The 27,742-nt window shown below is 41.9% G+C and overlaps 1 protein-coding gene across 2 annotated transcripts in view; it reads right to left on the bottom strand.

The window, feature by feature from the left end:
• SPATS2 (spermatogenesis associated serine rich 2) overlaps window positions 1-25,733 on the bottom strand; it is a 136,817-nt gene extending 111,084 nt beyond the window's left edge. Inside the window, exon 1 of one of the 2 annotated variants that reach the window (XM_026501952.4) lies at window positions 25,429-25,733. The gene's annotated coding sequence lies outside the window, so the exon portion shown is untranslated. The remainder of the gene's footprint in view (window positions 1-25,428) is intronic. The other variant, XM_026501951.4, reaches the window with a different exon arrangement.
• Window positions 25,734-27,742: the final 2,009 nt, after the last annotated feature.

Raw genomic sequence — 27,742 nt, 5'->3', positions numbered from 1 at the left:
TTCCACACTGGGCTCCTTGCTCAGCAGGGAGCCTGCTTCTCCTTCGGCCTGCCACTCCCCCTGCTTATGCTCTCTCTGGCTCTCTGACACATAAATAAAATCTTTTAAAAAGGGTGGGGAGGCACCTGGGTGGCTCAGTTGGCTAAGCGTCTGCCTTCGGCTCAGGTCGTGGTCTCAGGGTCCTGGCATCAAACCCTGCATCAGGCTCTCCGCTCAGCGGCAAGTCTGTTTCTCCCTCTCACTCTGTGATCACTTTCGCTCACTCTTATATAAAATCTTTAAACAAAAAATAAATGAATGAAACAAACAAATGGGTGGCTCAGTCAGTAGAGCATGTGACTTGATCTTGGGGTCAGGAGTTCAAGCCCCATGCTGGGTGTGGAGACTACTTAAATAAATAAACTTAAAAAAAAAAAAAAGCTGGTGGGGGGAATGGTATATAAGAGTTAATATAGGGGCGCCTGGGTGGCACAGCGGTTGAGCGTCTGCCTTCGGCTCAGGGCGTGATCCTGGCGTTATGGGATCAAGCCCCATATCGGGCTCTTCTGCTATGAGCCTGCTTCTTTCTCTCCCACTCCCCCTGCTTGTGTTCCCTCTCTCACTGGCTGTCTCTATCTCTGTCCAATAAATAAATAAAATCTTTAAAAAAAAAAAAAAGAGTTAATATCAATTATTTGAAAATCTGATGTGCTATTCTCATCGGATTTGTTACAAGGGAGCAAATGAAATTACTTACATGAAAGTCACTGAATAAACATTTATTTTGGAGTCACCCTGTGCTGGAAATGATGGCTATAAGAAAAAGCAACCTGTCACAAGTTCAAGTCTCTTCTTGAGGGATGGAAATATAAACAACTAATTATAATATAATGTGATCAGTGGAATGAACACAGACTTTGAATTAAGATATCTGGGTTTGAATTTTGCCACTATTCTTGGCTTGCAGTTTGAATTGCTAACCATTCTTAACTTGCCAGCCATTCAAAAGCAGGTAGCAGGCCACAGTTGACCTCTGAACAGCAGTCTGTCAACCCCTGCTGTACAGGAATATTGGGGGTGAATATGGTGATCAGAACTGATGATTCTGTTCCCTATTTCCTGGGTAAGAAAGGTTTGGAAGTTGGAGAGACACAGATAGTCGAGCTGTGGCGGCTGGACAGGTAACTCTCCTCCCCATTCTCTTTGCCTCGCTTACTGCATCTCATCTTTTAGGTCTCTGCTCCCATGTCACTAACTCCAAAACCCGCACTCTTCCCCTCCCTACCTGATCTGAGACTAACCTGATGCTTTTACTACAGGCTTCCAAAGAACCCTCACTACAAAGCATTCGCATTAAATTATTAATTATTATTATTATTATTATTAATTCTGGTTTAACTGTCTTTCTTGCTAGATTGTAAATCCATGTCAATGGGAACCCTTCTACATGCTCAGCATGATATCCTGAACATCTAGCCCAGGGCCTCGCACATAGTAAGTGCTTATACATAGTGACTGAAATGAATGAATCTCACAATAGTTGAGTTTCCCATCCAGCAACAGCTCTTTCAAGAACCTTTTAAAACACAAATCCTTGCAGGCACTTGGGTGGTTTAGTTGGTTGAGTGTTCAACTCTTGACTTCAGCTCAGGTCATGATCTCAGGTTCGTGAGATCGAGCCCATGACAGGATCTCCGCTGGGCATGGAGCCTGCTTAAGATTCTCTCTCCCCCTCTCTCTCTGGCCCTCCCACCCAGACTCCCTTGGGCTCTGTCTCAAATAAATAAAACAAAACAAACCACAGATCCTTGGGCAGATTCCCTCCTTCCAGACAGCACTTTACTCTCCCCTCCCAGGACACAGGTCAAACTCTTTCCCTCTTCTAACTCTGTTTCCTAGGCCAGATTTAAGAAATCTAAAGCTAACTCTCCCTGAAACCTCTTCCCTCCTTTACCTTTTCAACCCTGATGGTGAGCATCCCTAATTCCTTATTGTAATCTTGCTGTCATTTCCCCAGGAAGCTAGTAACAGCATCATTTAACAGCTTCCAGAATATCTAGGATATTTAAGAATAGGGTACTAAAAACATGTAAATGATGTACTCTAAGTTTTCGATAAGAATGGGAAAAAAATAGAGGCAGAGCATGTAATCAACAGGGAACAGAACAGGAAATTCTAGTTTTTGACTGGCTGCATTAACAGCTTCTCACTGTAGACCACTTAGGCCCCAGGAGTAGAGAGCAAGTAATGGAGCTGCAGCTCCCCTGCCTGCCCCCAGCTTCTACACCAGCACCGGCAGGAGAAGTGAAGGAGCCCTTTACTCTGGAGCTTCTTGCCACACCTCCATCCCTCATCTGCTTACACTACAATTTGCCTGAGACATCAAGACTAATCTCATTATGATCTCTCCTTCTTTAGGTCACTCACAAGAATGCCAGGACTCTGGGGTCATTCCAAATCCCTAAACTCTCTTTCCCATATGGCTAAGTATATCCCCTTTCATGAACTGCTCCCCTCTCCTACTCCTCCTCAATTTCTGCTCCAACTGAAATCAAGTTGCTCTGAGGCCACTGCTCTCCCTACAGTCCTACCAGTGTTTGCTCCTCTCCCACACCCCTTATACTACTGGGCCTGGGGCAGAAGAGACAGGTATTCATGTTGTCCCTCACCTCTGCTTCCAGATTATTCCCCTTTCTTCCTTCCTAAAAAAGCTTCCTGTCAGATGATGCCACCACCTTCCACCCCTCTGTTGCATTCGTCTGGCTATGCCTGGACCACTTCTTCTCAAGCCTCCCAGATTTTCGTTCCTATCTCACTGGCCTGTCATACTTCCAAGCGCTTCACTCACTCACCTAGATGACTGTTGTGATATTTGGCCTTCTCAGTTTCTTGACCTCCTCATGCGCAAACAACCTGCCCTCTACCCTACTGTAGCCACTCACTCCCTCAATCAATATCCTGTCCTAGAACTTGCCAACACAGTAACTATAATCCCTCCATAATCTCTACTTCATCTGCACCCCACCCTCCAATCACCACTCCCTCTTTTCAGGCTGCTCCCTCTAGCACCCCAACTCCAACAATACTTTGACCCCACCAGGACTTACAAACCATTGATTCCACTCTGCTCTCAGGTCTTCATCTCCTGCCTTAGTTTAGAGTTCAAAGTCCATTAATAGTTTAGATTGAGGTCCACTCTCTCGCACACACCTCAAGTGTCCTGCCCCCTCCCTCATTTCATCATACTTGCCTGACAGAACATCCACCCTTATTAAATAGAACTCCCTGTCAAACAACTAAACACTTCAGGACATTCCAGAGACAAATGGAAATTTAAAAACTGCCAGGAAACTGGATATTAAGGAATTCTTAAAATTTTTGGTATGGTAATGGTATTTTTTGCAAGCATCCATATCTCTTAGAAATATGAAATATTTGTGCATAAAATATGATATCTGGAGTTGCTTCAAAATAATATGGAAGGCTGGAAGGAGGTAAGTGTACAGATACAACAAGATTGGCCACTAGTTACTATCTACTGATGCTGTGTGATGAGTACATGATGGCTCTATTTTGTGTATTTGAAGTTTTCCCTAACAACATATTAAAAAAAAAAATACAATTGTCTCACTACTCTTTGCCTATACCATGAAGCTAAATGTGGCTTTGAAATGAAAAAAAACAAAAACACATACTCACACATCCATACTAAACAATCTCACTTAACATTCACAATCACTAACTTCAAATGGTGTCTTAGCTCAACATGACAATCCTACGACTTCTGCCTTATCCATTCATTCTCCCACTTCCCTATAGGTCCATTTCATGTCATTTCCTCTCTCCTCAAGCCATCAACACCTCCTCTCCATCTTCACTCCTGGCTGCTGCCCTTCCTTCCATTTTCTCAGTGAAACAGGAAGCACTCACTACCACTACCAGCATGAGTTCCTGTTTGCCATGTCTTCCCTGTTATTTACTGTGGATGAACCAACCGCTCCTGTCTAAGGCCAATACCTCCACTCGGATACCAGATCCCAGTGCCCAGCATTTCCCCATCCCCACCTCTACATCAGCACTGCTTCCTTCTCTATGGACCCTCTCCATCAGCATTATATAAACACATTCTTAATTCTCCCACTTTATTTTTTTTTTTTTACTGAGGTATAATTGATACATAACATGATAGCTGTTTCAGGTGTACAATTATTTCTTCCATTTTAAAAGACAGCTCTTTGGGGCGCCTGGGTGGCACAGCGGTTAAGCATCTGCCTTCGGCTCAGGGCGTGATCCCAGCGTTCTGGGATCGAGCCCCACATCAGGCTCCTCCTCTATGAGCCTGCTTCTTCCTCTCCCACTCCCCCTGCTTGTGTTCCCTCTCTCGCTGGCTGTCTCTATCTCTGTCAAATAAATAAATAAAAAATCTTAAAAAAATAAAAATAAAAAAAATAAAAGACAGCTCTTTAACCCCAATTTCCCCTCCAGTTATGTATCCATTTCTCTGCTCTCCATGACAGCAGAACTCCTAGAAGAAGCTGTCTATCCCTACTGTCTTCAAATTCCTCTCTTCCCTTTCTCTTTCAAAATCACCCCAATGGGCTTTTATTTCCTGATTATTCCACCAAATCCTCTCCTATCAAGTTCAGCAACAACTACCAAATTGCTAAATCCGATGATCAATGTTCAGTTTTCATCCTATTTATATAGCTGTAACATCTGGCATACCACACGTATTCTTATTTTGTCCGAACATTACCCTTTCCAGAACGTCAGCTCAGTGAGGATAGGGACATTTCTTCTCTTCACAGTTACCTCTCTAGCACTGAGAAAGAACAGTGTCTAGTACATGGTACCATATTCCACTGATTCTAAAATGGCTTTTCCCCCATCTTTTAACATCTCTGAAATCCAGAAGCAACTGATGACATCTTTCAGCTGTTATATTTCTTCAAAGCACCTATGACACTACGAACCCCAAACAACCTTTAATTAAAATCTCTGCTTGAGTGTTTTGTGCCACTTGAGTATCTGGTGTGAATTCCAACTGAGAACCAGTTCAAATATCCAAGAAAGTTTTTCCCCCTCCTACACAACACCAGGACTGAGACATGCCTTCTGTCACTTTCTGTGTGGTGGGTTTATTTCTCATTTACATTTTCATGTAGTTTCCAGCTTTACGTAGGGCCTTGTAGAGACTACCCATCCTGGGCCTATTTTCTTTTTTTAGTAGTACATAAAATAGTGATGCATCTTACAACTGATAGTACCAAAATAGCAATACAAGCATATTATTTACAGAAATAGAAATAAATACAAAAAAAAGTGTTAACTAAAAAAGCTAAAAGTGTCTCTCAGGAAAGTGAAATAAATGAGGAAAAGAGCTTTTTTTAAAACAAATTTTACAGAACTATTTCCTTCTACACACTATACACACATATAACTTTGACAAAAATGAATCCTAAAACCTAAATAAAAGAAAAAAATTAAATAATCTTTGAGAAAAACAGAGGAGACAGGAAAATGTATGTGGACATGGGGGAAAAAAGCTGAGGTCAGAAGGTAGGAAGCCCTTGAGTCTATCTGGCAAGGGCAGAATAACGAGAAAGGACAAAAACAAAGGGAAGAACAGCTCTGCAAGAAGGACTGAACACAAAGCATACTGAAACAGCCTAAGATTTAAAAAAAAAAAAACCAAAACGGGTTGTTTAATTGAAATTGTAGGGAATAGTACAGAAATAGACCTTTTCAACTGAGCTCCATATTACCCGTATTACCTAACGTCCATCTCCATCTGGATATCCATTTATCATATTCACTTGCATATACAGGATTCCATTTACTTAAAATAGAAGATACAAACTAAACTAGTGACAGAAAGCAAATTAGTGATTGCATGGGGGCTGGGGGGCAAGGGAAGTGGAGGAGAGGGCATGCCAAAGGAAACGAGAAAACTTTGGGGGGTTATAGATAACGTTCATTTTCTTGACCCTGATGATAGTTTCACAGTGTATGTCAGAATTCATCAAATTGTCCACTGTAAATATATTAGTTTATTCTATGTCAATTACACCTCAAACCAACGGTATACAGTTGGCTCATAAAAAACAAGACAGAGCCACAGATCAGAAGAACACTTGCAATGCATACAACTACAAAGGATTAGAATCCAAATGTATTAAGGGGCGCCTGGGTAGCGCAGTCGTTAAAGCGTCTGCCTTCGGCTCAGGGCGTGATCCCGGCGTTCCGGGATCGAGTCCCACATCGGGCTCCTCCGCTGGGAGCCTGCTTCTTCCTCTCTCACTCCCCTGCTGTGTTCCCTCTCTCACTGGCTGTCTCTCTGTCACATAAATAAATAAAATCTTTAAAAAAAAAAAAAAAAAGAATACTTATCAGTCAGTTTAAAGCAAAAACAAACAACTCAATAGAAAAATAAGCCATGACAATTAACAAATAATACACAAGAGAGGAAACTTAAAAGACAAAAAACAAATTGAAATATGTTCAAACTCACTAACAGTGGAGGAAGGGCAAATTAAAACATAAAATAGTATGACACTCATAAGATCAGCAAAAGTTATAAAGACCCAATAAAATTCAGGATTGTCATAGAGCAAAATGAATTCTATATACTACTGATGAGTGCATAAATTGAAACAACCTCTTTGGAAAGCATTTTGATGATATCTATAAAGTTGAACATGCATAAAACTTAAGACCCAGAAACTCTACTCTCACTCATCAGGATAAGGAAACATGTAGAAGGTTCACATTACAACATTATTTGTGATGGTTAAATATTGGTTAAAAAAAGGGGAGGGGCACCGGAGTGGCTCAGTCGGTTAAGCATCTTGGGGTCCTGGAATGGAACCCCATGTCGGGGTCCCCACTCCACGGGGAATCTGCTTGTCCCTCTCCTTCTCCCTCTGCCCCTCCCTCTTATTGTGCTCGCTCTCTCTCTCAAATAAATAAAATCTTAAAAACAAACAAACTTGGGGCGCCTCAGCGGCTCAGTCGGTTAAGTGTCTGACTCTTGATTTCAGCTCAGGTCACGATCTCAGGGTTGTGAGATAGTGCCCTGTGTAGTGTAGGGCTCTGCAGGGAGTCTACTTGGGATTCTCTCTCCCTCTCCCTCTTCCCCTCCCCCCCCCACTTGCAAACACATGTGCTCTCCCTCTCAAATAAAAAAATCTTTTAAAAAATTAAAAAAATAAAATGTAACTGAACACCTACAGAAAACTTAAAATAAACTAGAGCTACATTTATTAACAAGGAACAAATCTCAAAAACCATGCTGAGCAACAAAAACAAACTGCCAAAAGATAAGCACACTATGATGCTGCATTTATAAAATTTAAAAATTAAAACACTGTTTTCCTTCTAAGAAGCCACAGATAAGACACATTATTATCTGACAAACCACCAAGAAAAAACTCTCTAGTTAAACTATAATCAGTTGTAAAAATACATCACAAATGCAAAGATTAAATGGGGAGTTGGGGAAATATGCATCTTAGAACCAATGAAATACTCTTCTTTATAGTTTGTGTACATATACATAGTAAAAATTTTAAAACCATGCAAGAGACTGTCACTGAATATGTTATAGTAGCTACCTCTGGGGAAAAGAGGGCAACATAACTGCCATGTTTTCTTTAAAAAAAAATCTGGGGGCACCTGGGTGGCTCAGTCAGTTAAGCATTTGCCTTCTGCTTGAGTCATGATCCTGGGGTCCTGGGATCGAGTCCTTCATCAGGCTCTTTGCTCAGCAGGGGGCCTGCTTCCCCCTCTCCCTCTGCTGCTCCCCCCTGCTTGTGCTCTCTCATTCTCTCTGTTGGATAAATAAATAAAATCTTTGAAAAAATAAAAATTAATTAATTAATTAAAATCAGGGGGGCTGGGTGGCTCAATCAGTTGGGTGTCTGCCTTCAGCTCAGGTCATCCTGGGATCAAGCCCCACATCTGGCTCCCTGCTCAGCAGGGAGCCTGCTTCTCCCTCTCCCTCTGCCTGCCGCTCCCCTTGCTTGTGCTCTCTGTCAAATGAATAAATTAAATCTTTAAAAAAAAATAAAAATCTACGGCATGCTGGGTGGCTTAGTCTGTTGAGCATCTGACTCTTGCTCCAGCTCAGGTCTTGATCTCATGGTCATGAATTTGAGCACCATGCTGGGTTCCACACTGAGCATGGAGCATACTTTAAAAAAAAAAAAATCTGGGCACCTGGATGGCTCAGATGGTTAAGGGTCTGCCTTCGGCTCAGGTCATGATCTCAGGGTCCTAGGATCAAGCCCCACGTCAGGTTCCCTGCTCAGCAGGGAGCCTGCTTCTCCCTCTCCCTCAACTGTTCCTCCCATTCCCCCACTTGTGCTTTCTCGCAATCTCTGTCAAATAAATAAAATCTTTCAAAATAAAATCTGATGCCCAAATTGTGGTCTTTAAATAACATTTCCCAATAAAGAAATTAGGACTTGTTAGAGAAATGGCTGATTCCAGGTTTATAGAAGGAAATAAACATGAAACTGGGATATTTTCTTGTGCCTAAAAGCAAGAAAGCTATCCAACAACTATCAGGGTCTCATTAAAAGAACACAGGAGTCAACTTAAATGGGTCCCACCACACTAAGATAGGACAACGTGAACACCAATAAGATTAATGTCTATAGTGCCTGAAATACATCAAATACATAAAAATCCACTGACCATAATCATACTCTAAAACACAAAAAAACTCATTGGTCACTTTTGGAGGTTAGTAGGAACTAACACATTTCATTATTCTAAATATTGATGAAAAGAAAGAACCAAAGCATTTATTCTGCCTCTTCTGTATAAACCTTATTTCAGAGTAATCAAAGAGTTAATGAAGGAAAATTCCACTTTATAGAAGGATTCCAGCGCATAAATACAGAATAATAACAGCATTAGAAAATCGCTATTTTGTAAGCCTTAATGAAAGAATGGATCTAGGCAACAATCATCGGTGGCTGCAAAAACCATTAGATAAAAGACTCATGGAAAACTTTTAGAAGAGAATGGATCATGACAGTATCCAAACCCACTGATGAAAAGAAGGGAGTGGGAAGGATAGATGATACTAAGAATGGAAAAAATGTTGATAATTGCTGAAGCTAGATGAGGATACATGGGAATTCATTATATTCTTTCTACAAGTGTGGAATGTTGAAAACTTCCACAGTAAAATAAGTCAATTTGAAAAAAAAGATATGAAGCAAATTGGCATAAGATGAGACAGAGCATAGATGTTTCTATATTATTCTTTATTTTTAATCTGTGCATTTGAAATACTTTACGGTAAGCAAGATTTAAAGTAAAACCAAAATACCAAACAATAAAAACAGATTGGGGGGGGGGAGATAGAAGGAATGTGATTTAAGGCATTCCAAGGTTCTTGTATTATTCAGAAAGGCAGGGATATTAATTTTAGAGAGCAGTATGTCTGCATGTTAAAATTTTAAGGGTTAATTACTAAAAAGAGAAATACAATGTTCAACTTCAAAATCAATAAAAGAAAAAAGGGCTCTCGGGGTACCTGGGCGGCTTGGTTGGTTGAGCGTCTGACTTCAGCTCAGGTTGTGGTCTCGGGGTCCTGGGATCGAGCCCTTGTGTCGGGCTCACCGCTGGGCAAGGAGTCTGCTTGTCCCTCTACCCCTCCCCACCCGTGTTTTCTCTCTTTCTTTCAAAAAATAAATAAAATTAAAAAAAAAAAAAAGGAAAAAGGGCTCTCTCTACATATATGTAACAGAAACTAAATAAGAAGCATGGTTAAAAAAATAAACTAAAATGGCAGAAGTAAGTCTAAAACTATCAGTAATCACACTAAATAAGAAAAGCTTACACTTATCCAAAGACAGACTATCTGATTGATTTTTTAAAAAATCCAACTATGTACAGATTACCAAGATACACTTAAAGCAAAGTTAGCCAGAAATTTGTGAAATTAAAACATATACTACACAAATATTAATCAAAAGAAATCTCAATATTATTAATAGCAGACACAATAAGATTTAAAGCAAAAATCATTAGGGGCGCCTGGGTGGCACAGCCGTTAAGCGTCTGCCTTCGGCTCAGGGCGCGATTCCGGCGTTGTGGGATTGAGCCCCACATCAGGCTCCTCCACTATGAGCCTGCTTCTTCCTCTCCCACTCCCCCTGCTTGTGTTCCCTCTCTCGCTGGCTGTCTCTATCTCTGTCGAATAAATAAATAAAATCTTTAAAAAATAATAATAATAAAATAAAGCAAAAATCATTAACACATAGTCATCAGAAGAAAGTCCACAGGGTTCATCACAAGAAAACTACTTACTTCTGGAGTGAGATATCCCTCCCTGACATGCACAGATGTTTAAAAAGAGGGTGTAAGTACTTGGAACAAAAATGTCCTTCCTGAGATCCTGCCACTTACAACAACATGGATGAACCTGAAGGACATTATGTTAAGGGATAAGCCAGAAACGAAAAACCCTGCATGATCTCACTTCTACGTGGAATCTAAAGAAGTCAAATACATAGAAACAGAGAGTAGAATGGTGGTTACCAGGGGCAGGAAGGATGGGGGGGGGGGGGGATACTGGTCTAAGGGTACAAAGTTGCAGTTTATAGGATGAATAAGCCCAGAGATCTAATGTACAGTATGATGATTAGAGTTAATAACACCCTACTGAATACTAGAAATTTGCTAAGGGAGAAGATTTCAGGTTTTCGCATCCCATACACACACACACAAAAGGTAATTATATGAGAAAATGGTAGTGACTATGGTAATCATTACACTGTCTATATGTATATCGAAACATCATGATATACACCTTAAATACAATTTTCATTTTAAAAACTAATTAAAATTTAAAATAAGCATGCTCTTCCCTAGGATCCAGGACTCTTTGCCCTTCCTTCCCTCCCAACACTCACACCCTTAGCTCAGAATCCGCCTGCTATCAGTCCTAATCTCTTCATTTACTTTATCTGTTTATGTGGTCCATCAAAAGAAGCCCCAGACTTTCAGACCTCTCATCTCCCATATTCAACCCCCACACAGTTCTACACATCCCCTGCTCTGTCCCTATGTGCCACACCTCTCTCCAAATTTTGAAACTCTTCCACTACATTTTCAACTTCTACTCTCAACATTTCCTTCAACTTCTTACTCTAATTAAAACCTGGTTCTCCTGTGAGGCCATATTTCCCTCGCAGCCCTCAAGTGGTGGAAGTTCTCTTTCCCACACCTTTCAAACCATATTGGACCCGGGGGTAAGGAAAGTGTCCTCTATGCTCCTCACTGACGCTTCTAAATCAGTCTCCTTCCCTTTTGCCTAAAAAACCCCTCCACTCTGAATTATCATGTGAAAACTCTATAACCCCTCACCTGGCTGTAATGGCTAATTTTATGTGTCGGCTTGACTGGATCATGGGGTACCCAGATATACCCAGATATGTGGGTAAAGACCACACCTGGATGTGTCTGTGAGGGTGTTTCAGATGAGATTAGCATATGAAGTGGTAGACTCCGTTAAGCAGATGGCCCTCCCCAATGTGGGTGGGTATCATCCAATCCATCGAAGGCCTGAATAGAATAAAGAGGTAGAGGAAGAAAGAATTCCTTCTCTCTCTGCCTGACTGCTGAACTAAACTACCTATCAGTCTTCTGCCCTCGGACTGGGACTTAACGCTAGTGGTGTTCCTAGTTCTCAGGCCTTGGGTCTTGGACTGGAATTTACACCACCGACTTTCCTGGGTCCCCAGCTTGCAGACATCAGATCATGGGACTTCTCAGCTCTCATAATTGTGTGAACCAATCCTTATAATAAATCCCATTCTAGACAGATACAGATATGAATGCAGATATAAAGATACAGATGAGAGAGAGAGAGAGACATCGATCCTATGGGTTTTCTCTGGAAAACCCGAACACTCTGACTCTCCACAACACAGATCCTATCTTAAGTCTCAGTGATTTCACAAACATGATCTTTCTAATACCCCATGTCTCTGAATTCCTTGGTTCCAATGATCTTGTCTTTCACCCATGCATGATGCCTCCATGATCTCTATTTTTGTATCCTACTGCCTGACCATGACCTACAATCTTTATAGCTCTGTCTCTCATGTACCCCAATTCCAACATCTTTTGATCTCAATTCGACCTTCGATTCACTGATTCTACCATCTTTTCACCAGGTTTTAACTACTCCACATCCTCCTTTTCCTGCTTACCCAGTTTAAATTCCACAATTTAAGCCAGTATATTATCATAATCAGTTCCTTGCATATATGCTCTATTTCCTTGACCCTCTCATGTTTTATTCCACTATCTTGGTAAAAATCTTTCTCAGGTTAAATCCACTCCAAACACACACCCCTGCAGCTCAATATGGCTGAAAGAAAAAAACACATACTCATCTCACTTTAAATTCATGACCACATGCCTAAGGGCCCTTAATGCCACCTGGAAATCATACACTACTTCCCTGATGCAGCCATTCTCCCACTCTCCCAAACATTCACACCTTCCCCTCCCTCAACAAACCTCCATCATTTCCTCCCCACCCCCACGCTCAGCTGAGCACTCTGATCCCTAATTCACTAAGAGTATTACAACAGTCAAAAGAAAACTTGCGCAAACTTCTACCAAATCAATCCCCCTACTTGATGGGTGGGTCTGGGATATATTTTGAAGACGTAACCAATAAGATTTGGATATGGGCCTGATGTGAGGTATGAGGAAGAGAAGGGAATCAAAGATGACTTTTAAGTCTTTGCTAAAATATTACTTTCTCAACAAGGCCTTCCCTACCACCTTCAGTGTCTGTCTGTCACACACACACACACACACACACACGCACACACACACACACACACACACACACACACAGAGTCACATGCTTACAGAGTGTCCCTTATCTCCTTTCTTGTTTTTTTATTTTGGGGGTGTTTTCAATACCAATTATCACCAACTTAAATACTAAACATTCTACTCCTTTGGTTAGTATCTGCCTTCCCCTACTAAAATATAAGGCAAGGATTTTTATCCTCAGTTCACTCCTGTGTGTCAGACATTCATTAAATTTTGTTAAAGAAATGAAATGTCTCTAGCATGAGCAAATGAATAAATGGTGTCATTTACACAGGAAAAAGAATACCTTCATTTTTTTCTTTTTTAAGTAGGCTTTATGCCCAGCGTGGAGCCCAACACAGGGCTTAAACTCACAACCCTGAGATCAAGACCTGGGCTGATGATATCCCAGAGTTGGACACTTAACCGGATGAGCCACCCAGGAGCCCCCAGAAAAATTATTCCGTTAGAGTGGGAAGAATCATAGTCTCTGTACAAAGGAGCCTGTAATTTATTGAAAGACAATGAAACATACATTTCAACACATTAGGATTCCATAATTTATTAAATGTATGATAAAAGCAAAACTGAAGAATATTCTATGATTCCATTTTTATCAAGTGTATGCTTTTGTATGTACATACACATTTGCACACACACACAACACATACATACATATATGTTTCTGCTCTACAGAAAAAGTTCTGGAAGGAAAAATACCAAACTGTTAGCCTGTGAGCTAAGAAAGGTAATATGCATGGGGAATGAGAGTGAAGAGAGGGTGAGAAGACTTTTGCTATTCACTTTAAACGTTTTACAATAAACATATTACTTTTGTAATTTAAAAGAGAGAGAAGGAGGGGCGCCTGGGTGGCTCAGTCAGTTAAGCCTCTGTCTTCCGCTCAGGTCATGATCCCAGGGTCCTGGGATGCAGCCCCGCCTCAGGCTCCCTGCTCAGTGGAGAGGGAGAATAAGGCTCTCCCTAAATAAAATCTTTAAAAGAGAAAGAGAGAAAGAAAACATTTTCTTCTCAAAAAGAAAAAGAAATTATATTTAACAGAGCAATATCCAGAGTGTAAAAAACTTCCACAAAACAAACCAAAAACCCAATTTAAAAATGAGCAAAGTACATAAAAAGACAATTCACAAAGAAATACAGTCAATAAACACATAAAACATACTCAACCTCATGTTTAATCAGGGGGGAAAATGCTTTCATTTGTCAGATAACAGCCAAAGTTGTAAGTGTCTAAGCTCATTATCTACGACTACTGGTAGGAGTATAATTTGGAAGGTTTTTTTAAGTAATTTAGTGAGCGACAAAGTAAATAATGTTATAATCCAAAGAATAAATTCCTGAGTCCATGATGATGCAATTAAATCAAATAAATAAATGGGAACAAAGTACATGTCTCCTTACAGAAAATTTCTAATTAATAAATGTAGAAGTAATGAGAGAAATAGAAAATAACCATTTCAATACCACAGTAATAACTGCTTTAGGCAAGATCCACTGAGGAATGCTAAAATTAATAGGTGGAACTTTTAAAGAGAAACGGTATATTTGGATAGTCTCAAAGTATCTCCATAAAATATTTTTTTATGACTGTGGAGGTTTAAACATGTGTCCAAATTCTTTGATATTTCTCCCTCCAGGAGATGGAACTTAATTCTCCTCAAGAGAAAAGCAGAAATTTTCCAGTGCAGAAACCTGGCAGACACCACCTTTATCAAGTCATCAAGGTTAACATCACCAATAATAAGACATGTTGATATCGTCTATCCCCCACCATACGATGCAATGAGAAAGGCCCATCACCTCTGTGGTATTCTTACCCAAAACCCATAACCTTTGAGTATCAGAAAACATCAAACATATATTTAGGGATGTTCTACAAAATGCCTGACCAGTACTCTTCAAAGTGTCAAGACAGTGAAAAAGACAAGAAAAAAAAGCAGACACTGCCACAGATTGCAGGACACTATAAAGAGACATGCTGGCTAACTGCAACGTGGGATCTTGGATTGGATCCTAGAACTTTTTAGGACATTAGTGGAAAAACTGAGGAAACCCAAATCGTTTATATAATTTAATGCTATTGTACCAATGTTAATTTCTTAGTTTTGATAAATGTACTATGGTTATGACAGATGTTAACATTAGGGGAAGCTGGGGGAAGAGTATATGGGAGCCTTCTGTACTATCTACTCTTCGGCAAACCTAAAATTATTTAAACCAAAAAGTTTTTTTTTTTAAAGCAGTTTGGCAGTATTCACCAAAATTTTTAGAAGAATATACCCTTTTATACCCTTTCACCCAGCATTTCACTTCTAGCAACCCAGAGAAACCCTCACATAGATCTAACAAGAAATTTATTTAAAAAGTGTTCACTGAAGCATTGTTAGAAAATGGCAAGGCAGGGGCACCTGGGTGGCTCAGTCAGTTAAGCATCAGTCTTTGACTCGGGTCATGATCTCAGGGTCCTGGGATCAAGCCCCGTATCCAGCACCCTGCTCAGCGAGGAGTCGGCTTCTCCCTCTGCCCCTTCCCCTTGTTTGTGCTCACACACACTCTCTCTCTCTCTCAAATAAATAAAATTTGAAAAAAAAAACTGCAAGGGACACACACACATATATATCCATCAATTGAAAAATGATTACATAAAATGCATATTACAGAATAAACACCATACAGAATAAAATGGATCTGTATATAATGTGAAAAAAATCTCCAAGATATATTAAGTTATAGAATATATAAAATAACATAAAAATAACGCATACCTAAAATAATTTTTATATAAGTACATAAATGTAAATGGGAACTACTCGAAAGAGTACTCAATAGGCTTACGACAGGACTGCCTCTGGTGAGGGGAATGTTCTTGAAGAGGAGAGTTATTCCTTAGTAAGGACAAGATTAAGGATCAAAATAAAGGGACCTTTCATTTTTTGGTCTGTATATTTCTATAATACTTGAATTTTTATCAATACTTCTAATCTACTCTACAATAAAAAAATAAGGAGGTAAGTAAGCATTTCATATATTATAAAAAGTCTTGTGTCAGCCCAGAAAAACTCTGAAAGGATATATAAAAAAAAGTATTATCAGTGATGGCCTTTGAGGAAGAGAACTAGAGAAACTGTTTTCACCACTTACCTCTGTACTGTTTCATTTTGTTTAAAATTTAACAAATTTTTAAAAATTTAACGTGCATTTTTTTAGGGAGTGCCTGGGTGGCTCAGTCGTTAAGCATCCAACTCTTGATTTCAGCCGGGGTCATGATCTCAGGGTCGTGAGATCGAGCCCAGCATTGGGCTCTGTGCTGGGCATGGAGCCTGTTTGGGATTCTCTCTCTCCCTCTGCCCCTGTCCCCCACTCACTCACTGTCTCTCTCTCTCTCTTTCTCAAAAAAAAAAAAAGAAAAGAAAAAATTAATGTGCATTTTTTAAAGTACACTATGCCAAGTGTTATTATGAAAGTATGTAACAGATTTCAAAGCTCAAAAGAAGGGGTGTTTAGTCTGCCTGAGAGACTTAGGAGAGTCACCAATGGATTTATTTAGAAAGCATTCCAGGCAGCGTTTATGGAATGGCAAAGGCACAGAGGCAATCAAAAAGATAGGAGGGTTCAGAGCTACAGCACATAGGAATAAAGCTTGGGAGTACAGGGGGAGTGCGCCTTGGTGGGGATCTGAGTAATCACCAGTCCCTGAAAGCATACACTTCCCTTTGCTACCTTTCCCAAGAAAATAACCAAATTTAGACTTACATACAGTTTTCGGTATGTTCTGCCTAAAGCTTCTGCCCCACTCCAAATCATGACATACTGAAATAAAATACTATAAACCTGGGGCGCCTGGGTGGCTCAGTCGTTAAGCGTCTGCCTTCGGCTCAGGGCGTGATCCCAGCGTTCTGGGATCGAGCCCCACATCAGGCTCCTCCGCTATGAGCCTGCTTCTTCCTCTCCCACTCCCCCTGCTTGTGTTCCCTCTCTCGCTGGCTGTCTCTCTCTCTGTCAAATAAATAAATAAAATCTTTTAAAAATTTTTTAAAAATTAAAAAAAATATATCCAGAATAGGTCAATTCATGGAGACAAAAAGCACATTGATGGTTACCAAGAGATACAGCCAGAGGAGAATGAAGAGTGACTGCTTAATGGGTACAAGGTCTCCTTTGGGGGTGAGGCAAAAGTTCTGGAAGTACATAAGGTGATAGCTGTACAACACTGTGATGTACTAAATATCATTGAACCGTATACTTTAAAGGGTTAATTTTATGTTACGTGAATTTCACCTAAAAATATTCAACACTCATGAGAACTCTGTTGTCATGGGATTACTACTGCACCAATTTTACAAATTCAGAAACACAGGCTCAGAGAAATTACAAGATGACCAAGTCCCAGAGGGTAGAGGAACAGAGATTCGCAGCCAGATCTGTGTGCCAGATTTGTGATCTTTCTTTTTTTTTTTAATGTTGACAGACTATACCCCCTCTCACCAACAATTAATTTTATGCCCAGCTATCTATAATCATATTATATTAGCAACTCCTACGTGATAAAACTAACAGGTTTGCTCTCTTAACAAACATGTTATACAGCTTCCCTATTTTAATAAGAAATTAAAAGAAAAATAATACAACACGGAAATATTATAATTATCAGTATTAGCCTGATCATAACCAACACCATTCCGTAGATCCACATCTCAGGCATCAGACAGTTCAGCTGCCAAGTTTAATAATATGCTCAGGGCTGTTTCACAGTGGAAATAATTAGCCAGGAGAGTGTGAAAGGATCACGTGTTCTCAGCTTTACCGCCCAATCAAAAACGTAATCATGTAAAAATTAAATATAATTCTAATCTTAAATAATTATTAAGATTTCAGGTAACAAGTAATCATGATGAAGTTACCAAACATCCCTTCATTTTCAGGAGCTTTTTCTACTTCTTCAGGTTAGATGCCTAAACAAATTTGGTAATCACTGTTGTTGCACTGCTTCCTGTGCTTCCAAATTATCATAACATCAATAATAATACCTTGCAGTCTAACTTATAGGATCATAACATTATGTATTGGCAGGCAGACAAATGACAAATGTCAAATATCAACTTCTAATTTATTTATTTTATTATTATTTTTTAGAGAGAGAGCCCACGCATGAGAGTGGGGGGCAGAGGAGGAGGGGACGGGGGACTGGAAGAGGTAAAAGGAGAGAGAGAATCCCAAGCAGGCTGCATGCTCAGTGTGGAGTCCCAACGTGGGGCTCGATCTCACAACCCTGAGATCACGACCCAAGCCAAAATCAAGAGGCAGACATTTAACCGACTGAGCCACCCAGGCGCCCCAAATATCGACTTTTAAAAACCAACATAAAATACAACATTGGCATAGTGACAGAGATGAAAAAGACTACCCAACTAAGCCTTGTGTAAAGCACTGTCAGAAGGAATTAGATAACCATCTCAAGAAACCTAGTGTGTACTGACCAGTAAGATATAACAAAACATCAGGCTTGCATCTAAGCTATAGCTGATTTAGTCTGTGGTCGTTCTGTATCACTTGCCATTCAGGTACCGTACCTTAGCTTCATGTAATTCCATCTTAGTTATAGACACATGTCACTGCTTTCATCAAATATGAAAGAGCTTCTCATGATGACATCCTTATGCTGAGGACTATGCAGGATATGCAGGTAGGCAATGAAGGCAATTTACTATAAAGATTAAGAGGATGACCAAACAAAGTAAGCAGAAGAGTCACTGCCACTACACACGACTGCACATTTCAAATCAATGTTAACAGAAGATAACCAGGAAGAGCCAGCAGTGAGCTGACCACATTGACACATATAAGAGACCAAATGGATAAATTTTTTTTAAGATTTATTTATTTATTTGAGAGAGAGAGAGAGAGTAAGCAAGTACGAGTCGGGAGAGAGGAGGGGCAGAGGGAGAAGGAAAAGCTGACTCTCTGCTAAGCAGGGAGCTGGGGTTCGATCCCAGGACCCTGAGATCATGACCTGAACCGATGGCAGACACTTACCCAACTGAGCCACCCAGGTGCGCCCCAAGAGGATAATTTAAAGACAAGTATTGCTCTACTACTGATGGTAGCCTTAAAACAGCAGCAAATAATTTACTACTGGACATACCACACGTACTCAAGAGAGGAGAGACTGCAAGCTGTGCACATTGGTCTTTCCAGTCCTTTACAGGTCAGTGGGAGGTAACATCATTGGCACTGTCTTCACTCACCTCTCATGACTCATCTAAATCATATAATGGCCTCATCATAAATCTTTTCCTCAGGCCCAATATCCTTTAGCCAATTTTAAAGAAGAACACACACTCTCTCTCTCTCTCTCTCTCTCTCTCTCCCCCCCACAACTAGTAATCACGTTATTTTACTAATTAAGTAATATAAAAAATCCCCTTTACCAGTAATCCAACGTTGTCATTTAGGGTTTGAACCAACACGAATCACTATGTAACCCCTAACCACAAATTAGTCATAGGACCATGACTGCAGAAGTTGCCTTTAAGCTAACGGCTATATCCTCAAATCCTGCCGAATCTAGAAGATGTATATTTCACCCACCCCTACACACCACCATGGTAGACTTGAACATGGAGAGCAAAATGCTGGCCTCTGACCAATCCTTAATATCCAGTAACTTAAATATAAGGTGTTTACAAACTTTAAATCTTTAGAAATACAGTGACCCTTGAACAACACGGGTTTGAACTTCATGTATCCACTTATACATGGATTTTTTTTTATAAATATAGTACTGTAAATGTATTTGTTCTTCCTTATGGCCTTCTTAATATTTTCTTTTCTCTAGCTACTTTATTAAAAGAATACAATATATAATACACAGTTAAGTGTTTGGAAAGTCCAAAGTTACACACAAATTTTCCACCGCACAGGGGTCAGTGTCCCTAACTCCCACTTTGTTCAAGGGCCAACTGTATTTCAGAACCAAAAGACTACCTCCAAGGTAAGTGAGGGCTCTTTTACTTACGAAGCTTCCAGAAAATGGCATGTGAGCCCGAAGTCCCTTTGTAACACAATAATCTCAAGAAGCAAGATGACGGGATAATTGCCCTCTTTGTGACATTTAGAAAAAATGAATTGAGGGGCGCCTGGGTGGCACAGCGGTTAAGTGTCTGCCTTCGGCTCAGGGCGTGATTGTGGCGTTCTGGGATCGAGCCCCACATCAGGCTCCTCCACTATGAGCCTGCTTCTTCCTCTCCCACTCCCCCTGCTTGTGTTCCCTCTCTTGCTGGCTGTCTCTATCTCTGTCGAATAAATAAATAAAATCTTTAAAAAAAAAAAAAAAAGAAAAGAAAAAATGAATTGGGAGGTAGACCTATCCTAAGAGACAGTTCACTGTCAGTCTGCAGCTATTTCAATGTACTACACTTGGTACTATAGAACTCATATAGAGAGAGAGAGAGAGCCAAATAAATGACTTGAGCCAATTTTACTTCCTGCACTACAGCTACCTTCTTCAAATATTTAAAGCACATAGCAGGCACTCAAACTTTTTTCAGTGAATGAAGGGATGCACGAGATTAAGCAGTAACCAGCAGCACACACATGCAAAACACTTTTAAATGAAAAAAGTACCCTGGATTCCAAAGGCAGCAAAATGAACTGAAAATGCTCTACACTACTGACACATTTTTCAAATACACATACAGATAATGTTTGGGTTTTTTTTTAAAGATTTATTATTTATTTGACAGACAGAGAGACAGCCAGCGAGAGAAGGAACACAAGCAGGGGAGTGGGAGAGGAAGAAGCAGGCTCCCAGCGGAGGAGCCTGATGTGGGACTCGATCCCAGGACTCTGGGATCACACCCTGGGCCGAAGGCAGATGCTTAACGACTGAGCCACCCAGGCGCCCCCAGATAATGTTTTTAATATGATTATCCACACATTTACAGGGATGACTGGAAAGATCTATATGTAACAAATGGTTTCTTCCACTTTGGATATATTTCACACTTTTTCTTTTTAAAGATTTATTTATTTATTTATTTGACAGAGAGAGAGAGAGCCAGCGAGAGAGGGAACACAGGCAGGGGCAGTGGGAGAGGAAGAAGCAGGCTCCCAGCGGAGGAGCCCGATGCGGGGCTCGATCCCAGGACCCCAGGATCACACCCTGAGCCGAAGGCAGACGCTTAACGACTGAGCCACCCAGGCGCCCCTGGATATATTTCACACTTTAGAACAGATACTCCCATTTTCTTCATCAGCTGAACTGTCTGGAAGATTTTCAAAAGTACTTTATTGCTACGTTGACATGTATTTTAATGTGCTTGCCAGATGTCATGATACATAAATATAAATAGGCAGAAGCTAAGAGAGAGCCGTGAAAACTAGGTAAATCATTTCCTTTTGAGTCACTTCCAGTACAAGTGTCCTACGAACAGTACAGAAAAAGTCAGTAGAGGAAACATCATCCCTCAAACATAAGGCCAAGTGCTACCTTCAGGTGAACACAAATAAAACCACCATTTAAAAGTAACAATTCCTCACAGGGCACGCCTGGGTGGCTCAGTTGGTTAAGCGTCCGACTCTTGATTTCGGCTCAGGTCATGATCTCAGGGTTATGAGATGGAGCCCTGAGTCAGGCTCCACACTCAGCAGATGTCTGCTTGAAGATTCTTTCCCTCTGTCCCTCCCCCAACTTGTGCACTCTCTCCCCCCCAAATAAATAAATAAATAAATAGATCTTTAAAAGTAACAACACTTCCTCAAAAAAATTAAACAGAATTACCATATGACCCAGAAATCCCACTTCTTAGTACACATCCAAAAGAACGGAAAGCAAGAACTCAAACAGACGCTTATACGCCAACGCTCCCAGCAGCACTATTCACAACAGCCAAAGGGTGGAAACGACCCAAGTGTCTAAACGGATAAACAAAAGGTGGTACACCCTTACAATGGAATATCATTCAGTCCTTAAAAAGGCACGAAATTCTGACACAAGCTAAAATATTGATGAACCGTGAAGACATCACGCTAAGTGAAATAAGCCAGGCACAAATGGTCAAATACTATTATTTTACTTATATGAGATCCCTAAAGTAGTCACATTCATAGAGACAAAAAGGGGAATGGCTGAGGGAAGAGAGGAATGGGGAGTTACTGTTTGATAGTTTCAGTGTGGGAAGATTAAACTGTTCTGGAGATGGATGGTAGTGATGGCCACATAACAATGTGAATGTACTTAACACCACTGTACTTAATGGTTTAAATGGCAAATCTAATGTTATTTGTATTTTACCACAACTTTTTAAAAGTAACTGAGCAAGAATGATAGTCAAACCTTTGTGGCAAAAATATATCAAGAAAAGTGGTAAGAGTCTGTAACAGGCATGCTTCACCGTCATCCTCCAGAGCCTAGATGACTTACCTGAAAGTCAAGACCTCAGAATAGGAGGGATGGACATGCCATTTTCATGTTGCTACAGATTTATACCAAGCAACAGAGAAAGATCAGTTATATTCTACAAGAGGTCATTCACTAAATAATGAATGGGCTCCCCTTCCCAACAATTAAATCAGAAAAAACCAAGCTCTTCCCTCCAGTCTCCAATGGAAATAACAAGATTGAAATAATCAGCTGTACTTTTAACAAGAAGCCCAGTGGAGCCTAAAGAGAGACTTAAAGTTCCCAAGTTTAATATTATAGCTCTAATATAAGAAACAGCAAGCAGCAATAATAATAACAACAACAGTAATAGTATATACAATCTTCCTTCACTACTTTTTTTTTTTAAGATTTTATTTATTTATTTGACAGAGAGAGAGACAGCCAGCGAAAGAGGGAACACAAGCAGAGGGAGTATAAGAGGGAGAAGCAGGCTTCCAGCAGAGGAGCCCGATGCGGGGCTCGATCCCAGGACCCCGGGATCACGCCCTGAGCTTAAAGGCAGACGCTTAACGACTGAGCCACCCAGGCGCCCCTCCTTCACTACTTTTATTAAGTGATTTGTACAAGTTACCTAACCTTTCTGAGCTTCATCTGAAAAATAGGGATAATGCTTACATCTACCTTATAAGGGTTGTTTGAAGATCTTATGAAGTGATATATATAAAACACTGAGCTCAGTGCCTAGAATACATAAATGCTCAACAAATAAAAACTCCCTGCCTTCCTGTCATGCACTAGTATCTGAGGCCCTTTGCCACTCCTGGATCAACCCCGGAAGACTATGCTGATGTTTTGGCCAGCAACCTATGGCTCCTCCCTCAGGCCCCAGCTGTTTCTCTCAGTTCTACTTGTTTCACTCCTGGTTTCTAAGAGGATCCTGCCTATATTTAGAGATAAAGCCCGTACCAACTGTGGACTCAACAGGTGCTTGGAAGTGCACTAGAGCTCTCTGCAGTTTTCGATTGTTTTCCAGAGTTAATTGGTTCTGACTCCACAACTGGCTGCCTTGACTTCTATAAGGAAGAGCGCCACCTAGGCACAGCACTCAGCAGCACACTAGACTAAACGGAAAATTAATTGATCTGTGTTCACAGATCAAACCCTTAGCAAGACTAGCTCTATTATCTGGACCCCAGAAGATCTGTTAAATCACAGGAGCAATAAACATTTATAAACTCTACAGATGTAGCCCTCTAACCCAATACTCATCTAAATCGCCATTATCAGGGTGCCTGGGTGGCTCAGTGGGTTAAGCATCTGCCTTCAGCTCGGGTAATGATCCCAGGGATCCTGCGATCCAGCCCCCAGTCGGGCTCCCTCTCTTCCCCTCCTCTCTCTCAAATAAATAAAATCTTTTAAAATAAATAAATAAAATAAACCACCATTATCATATCAGACCCAAGTTTCAACCAATTCTTGATGCTCGTACTACAACCAAGATTAGGAAGAGGGATATAGTAGGTACAACAACCAGGCAGTGAAGATTTAAAGAAGGCGTCAAACAGAGCTGGGTCTGAATGTGGCTTTATTTACTAGCTCTGTGACCCTGGTAAATTATTTAGCCTCATAATTATAAAATAGGAGATAACCATGAGGATTAAGTTAAATGAGATAACGCATGCAGAACAAACTTAGCACCTTGCCTAGTCCACTGTAAGAAGTCAATAAAGAGCTACATTATCTCTAATGAAGACACTGCTTGCTTTGTTCAGTTTTTGTAAGATATAAGAAAAGTGACAATATAGATCATTATTTTTGGACCTTTATAAAGTAGTCTAATGCTACCATCCAAGATCCAGCCAGAAATATAAATGGATAAATTCCCAGAAATCTTAGGTGAGTCAGCAAAACTTAATAACCAACAAATAAAAAGATTAACACTGACTGTTTATGAACACTTAATGGTAACTACAATTTCAAAATCAGCAATCTTGTGTCTAGTGCCATTCAATATTTGGTCTGGAAATCCAAGTATCAAGGAGATCAACGCAAAGATCATAACCCCAGAAATACTTTCTCACAGTATTTTCAAATCACCTTTATTCAGACTGGAGAGTATAAGGCAGCCTGATAATTTGATATCAGCATCAAGAATTTCTTGAGGCAGAACCCAAACTCTCCCAGGAGCATAAAACCAGTAGCAGATGGTACATGAACATTTCTGAGAAACTGCAATTCTAACAAAGTATAGATAACTTCGATTTTATCAAGGCTATTCATCACTTTTTATTCTAAATGAAAAGAAACTCTTGGTTCTCCTCCCAAACACCCTGAACTCTGCATTATCACTGACCTAACTCAACGCAAGACGCCTACTGTTGCTGATATGTTCTCCCCTGCTTCATTAACCACAGGTAAATTACATACAGTAACCTGATGAACATAGGAGAAATAAATTCTACAGCCGTGCTTCATCAATGAAATGGACTATAAATGATAACCGAATCATTAAAAGAATAGCTTGTACTGCTCAGCAGAGGCACCAGCCTGAGAAAGATCCATCTTCCAAAAGACCCAATCATCCTGGATAAATTAGGAGAAAGATGCCACTCTAGTCCACCTACCCTATACTCTCAAGGTCTACCCTTCCACTTTAATTCAAGCCCAAACCACATCTATTTTATTTCTCTGCTACCCTTTACCTTATTTTCTTTTCCGTCCTCCCCCCATTCCAAAAATGCCTTTCTCTTTTTTTCAAATCCCACTTTGCCCCCAAATCCTGAGGACCTCGGACACCCACGCAGATGACCTTAAGCATCCCCACTGCATTCCCAATTCATTGTACTTCTCATCCCAAATGACCCATTCTTTCATTCTTTTCGATCTCTCGTTGTTTCTCAAAATCCAATACCCCACACACGCTCACACCAGAATCTCCCCTTACTCCATTGTTTCCCTGGCCTGTGCCTCTGGAAACCCCCCAACTCGGACCCTTGCGCTTCGGTCCGCCCAACTGACCCCAGAAGCCTTTCACCATCTGGGTACTCTAGGTCCCAAAGGGCTCAAGTCCCCCTCCTCTCCACACCCCAACCCCCAACAACTACCTCCTCCCCCGTGCCCTCCCTCAAGCCCGCTCTCTTGCACCTCTGTGCCCCCCTTCTCCCCCACCAACCCCTCCACCCAGTACCCTCAGCCTCACCTACCCGGGGGCCCCGCAGTCGCCGCGTCCCCCCAGTTCCGGGCTCTGCGTCCCGGACGCTCCAGGGTCTGAGAAGAGGAAAGGAGCTCCTCCGCCTCCTTCTCCTCCTCTTCTAGAGCGGCCGCCGTCGCCGCCGCGCTCCTCCCCCAGCTCTCCCAGAGCCGGACGCCGCCCCGCCCCCACCGCCCCTTTCCCCGCTCCGGCCGGGCGGCGGGCTGGGGATCGCAGCCGCGGCTGGGGGCCGGAGTGCCAGCGGATCCACACCGACCTCGCCGGGGCTCGCGCTGTTCGCCCCGCCCCGGAGCCCGCTCGGGCGCGTGCGCGCCAGCCAGCCAGCGCACAGGGCGCGTGCTCGCGCCGGCGCGAACCCGGCGCGCCGAGCTCGAGGCCGTTGCAGCCAACCGGCACGCGAAGGCCCGGGCGCGAGGCGGCCCGCGCGCCGGGGACCTGCGAGTGGAGAGGCGTGGGGCGGGAGGCGGGCTCCAGCCTGTCGGGTTACCGCTCCTCTCGTGACCCAGTCCCTCGCGCCTCGCACCGCCCGCCGGGTTGCGCGCCTGAGTTGAGGGAGCTCGGGCGTCGCCGGCAATTGGGAATAAAGAGGAAGAGTAGGGATTGGAGGAGGGGGTCAGGAACAAACTAGGTGGGAGTGGGGACGGGTGAGACAAGAGCTCGTGCCCACGTGCACAACAGCCCAGGCCCAGAGAGCGGGGCGGCGTGAGGAGAGGGGAACGGCGCGCCCGGGGAGTGGAGGGCCCGAGCTGGAACTGCCGGAAAGAGCCGAAACTTCCCCGGAGATTGCCGAAGGCAGACGCCTCGAGGGGAACGTCGCGAGGGGCTTTAATCTCTAGGTCCCAGGAAGTACGGGGTGTCTCAAGCAGCCTTCCCTCTCGCCGCTCACGACTCCTCCCCGAGGACTTTCCAGCACTTTCTCCTTTCCCTTTTTCCTGACCCAAGTTTGACTCCAAAAGGCCATTTCAGAGCCACCGACTTCGGGGAATATCCCAGACATCCGGACTTCGCGGCCGCTCAGCTCCCTGGGAGTCCGTAGAGGCCGGTGCGGGGTCGGGGGCAGGATAACCTCTGGAACCACTTGAGCGTTCTCTACCACGCCGCCAGACGCACTGCCCAAGCCCACTTCTGAGTCGGTTTTCTGGTCTGCTCAGCTGTCTGCATCCCTCCATGCGGCTGTGGGCAGTCGGGCCGCCAGTGAATCTTTCTGTTAAATAATCTCTTCTGGCTTCGTGATCAGATTGCCAGCCTCCCCAGGGCCAGAACCATCTCTAATATTGGCGCATCTCTCTAGCCAGTGTCGGGCATGTGTGAAGTACTCACCCCACCGTCCACTGCTCAGTGGTCGATTAGGAGCGGCCAGAGGCTTGGGGATTTAGACAGTTAACGTTGAAAAGATTCATCGGAATCTGTCCCCATGTTCTTAGCTTTTGAGGCCAAAGCATAAGGGGCCCTGGATAGGCATCGGCGACAAGCCCGAAAGTGTACATGAGTGTGTACAGCTAGACACCACAGGCACAAGTTTGTTTTCCACGCTTTCGCTATTGAAGACCCAGTACCTGTAATGGAGTAGGATCTCTCTGAAGTTATCTGGTCCTTTGTGTTTAACTTTGCATGAGGTTGGAGAGTCAAAAATACCCTGGACCCCACTGACCCCTGGTTAATAATGCCTGATCTAATCCAACCATATCATTTACAGATCTAAAGAAACAGAAGACAAGGTCAACCAGCTACTTGGGGCGCTACACCATATGTCGCTTACTACTGAATCTTTTCTCAAAGATTCAAATAGAAGCAAACTGTCCAAATATCGGCTCTCTTTTCATTCACGAAATTCATAAGTACCCAATGAGTGGTAGGCATTGTTCTAAGTTTTGGGTCACTTACAAAGAAGAATAAAACAAGATTATCCCCAAGGAGAGTATCCAATTGTAAAGGAGGATAGAAGCTATTAAATAATTAACTAAAATAGCATGTAGTAAGTGTTGAAACAGAAAAGTGCAAAGTGGTGTAGGAACACAGGAATCAATGACTAATTCTTCCACAGTTTCCCTTCCTTCCCATACAGAGTAGAGACGGGATGATATGGCCCTGGTTAATGGGAAACTTCATGCGGAAGAATGGGACCTGAACCAATAGGATTTAAGATCTTTTCCATAATGACAGATTTCACCTACCAAAAGTTGCTCAGGAAACACCTTCATTATTGGGCCTGTTGTTGGTGCAAAACCAATGTAGTTTCTTTGGGAGGAAAATAAAGTCTATTCTTGGAAATCTTATAGTGTTGGGAAAGACATTTGATGCC

Source organism: Ursus arctos, unplaced genomic scaffold (assembly GCF_023065955.2).
Source record: "Ursus arctos isolate Adak ecotype North America unplaced genomic scaffold, UrsArc2.0 scaffold_26, whole genome shotgun sequence".
Taxonomy (NCBI): domain Eukaryota; kingdom Metazoa; phylum Chordata; class Mammalia; order Carnivora; family Ursidae; genus Ursus; species Ursus arctos.
This window is presented reverse-complemented; position numbering and strand designations above follow the sequence as displayed.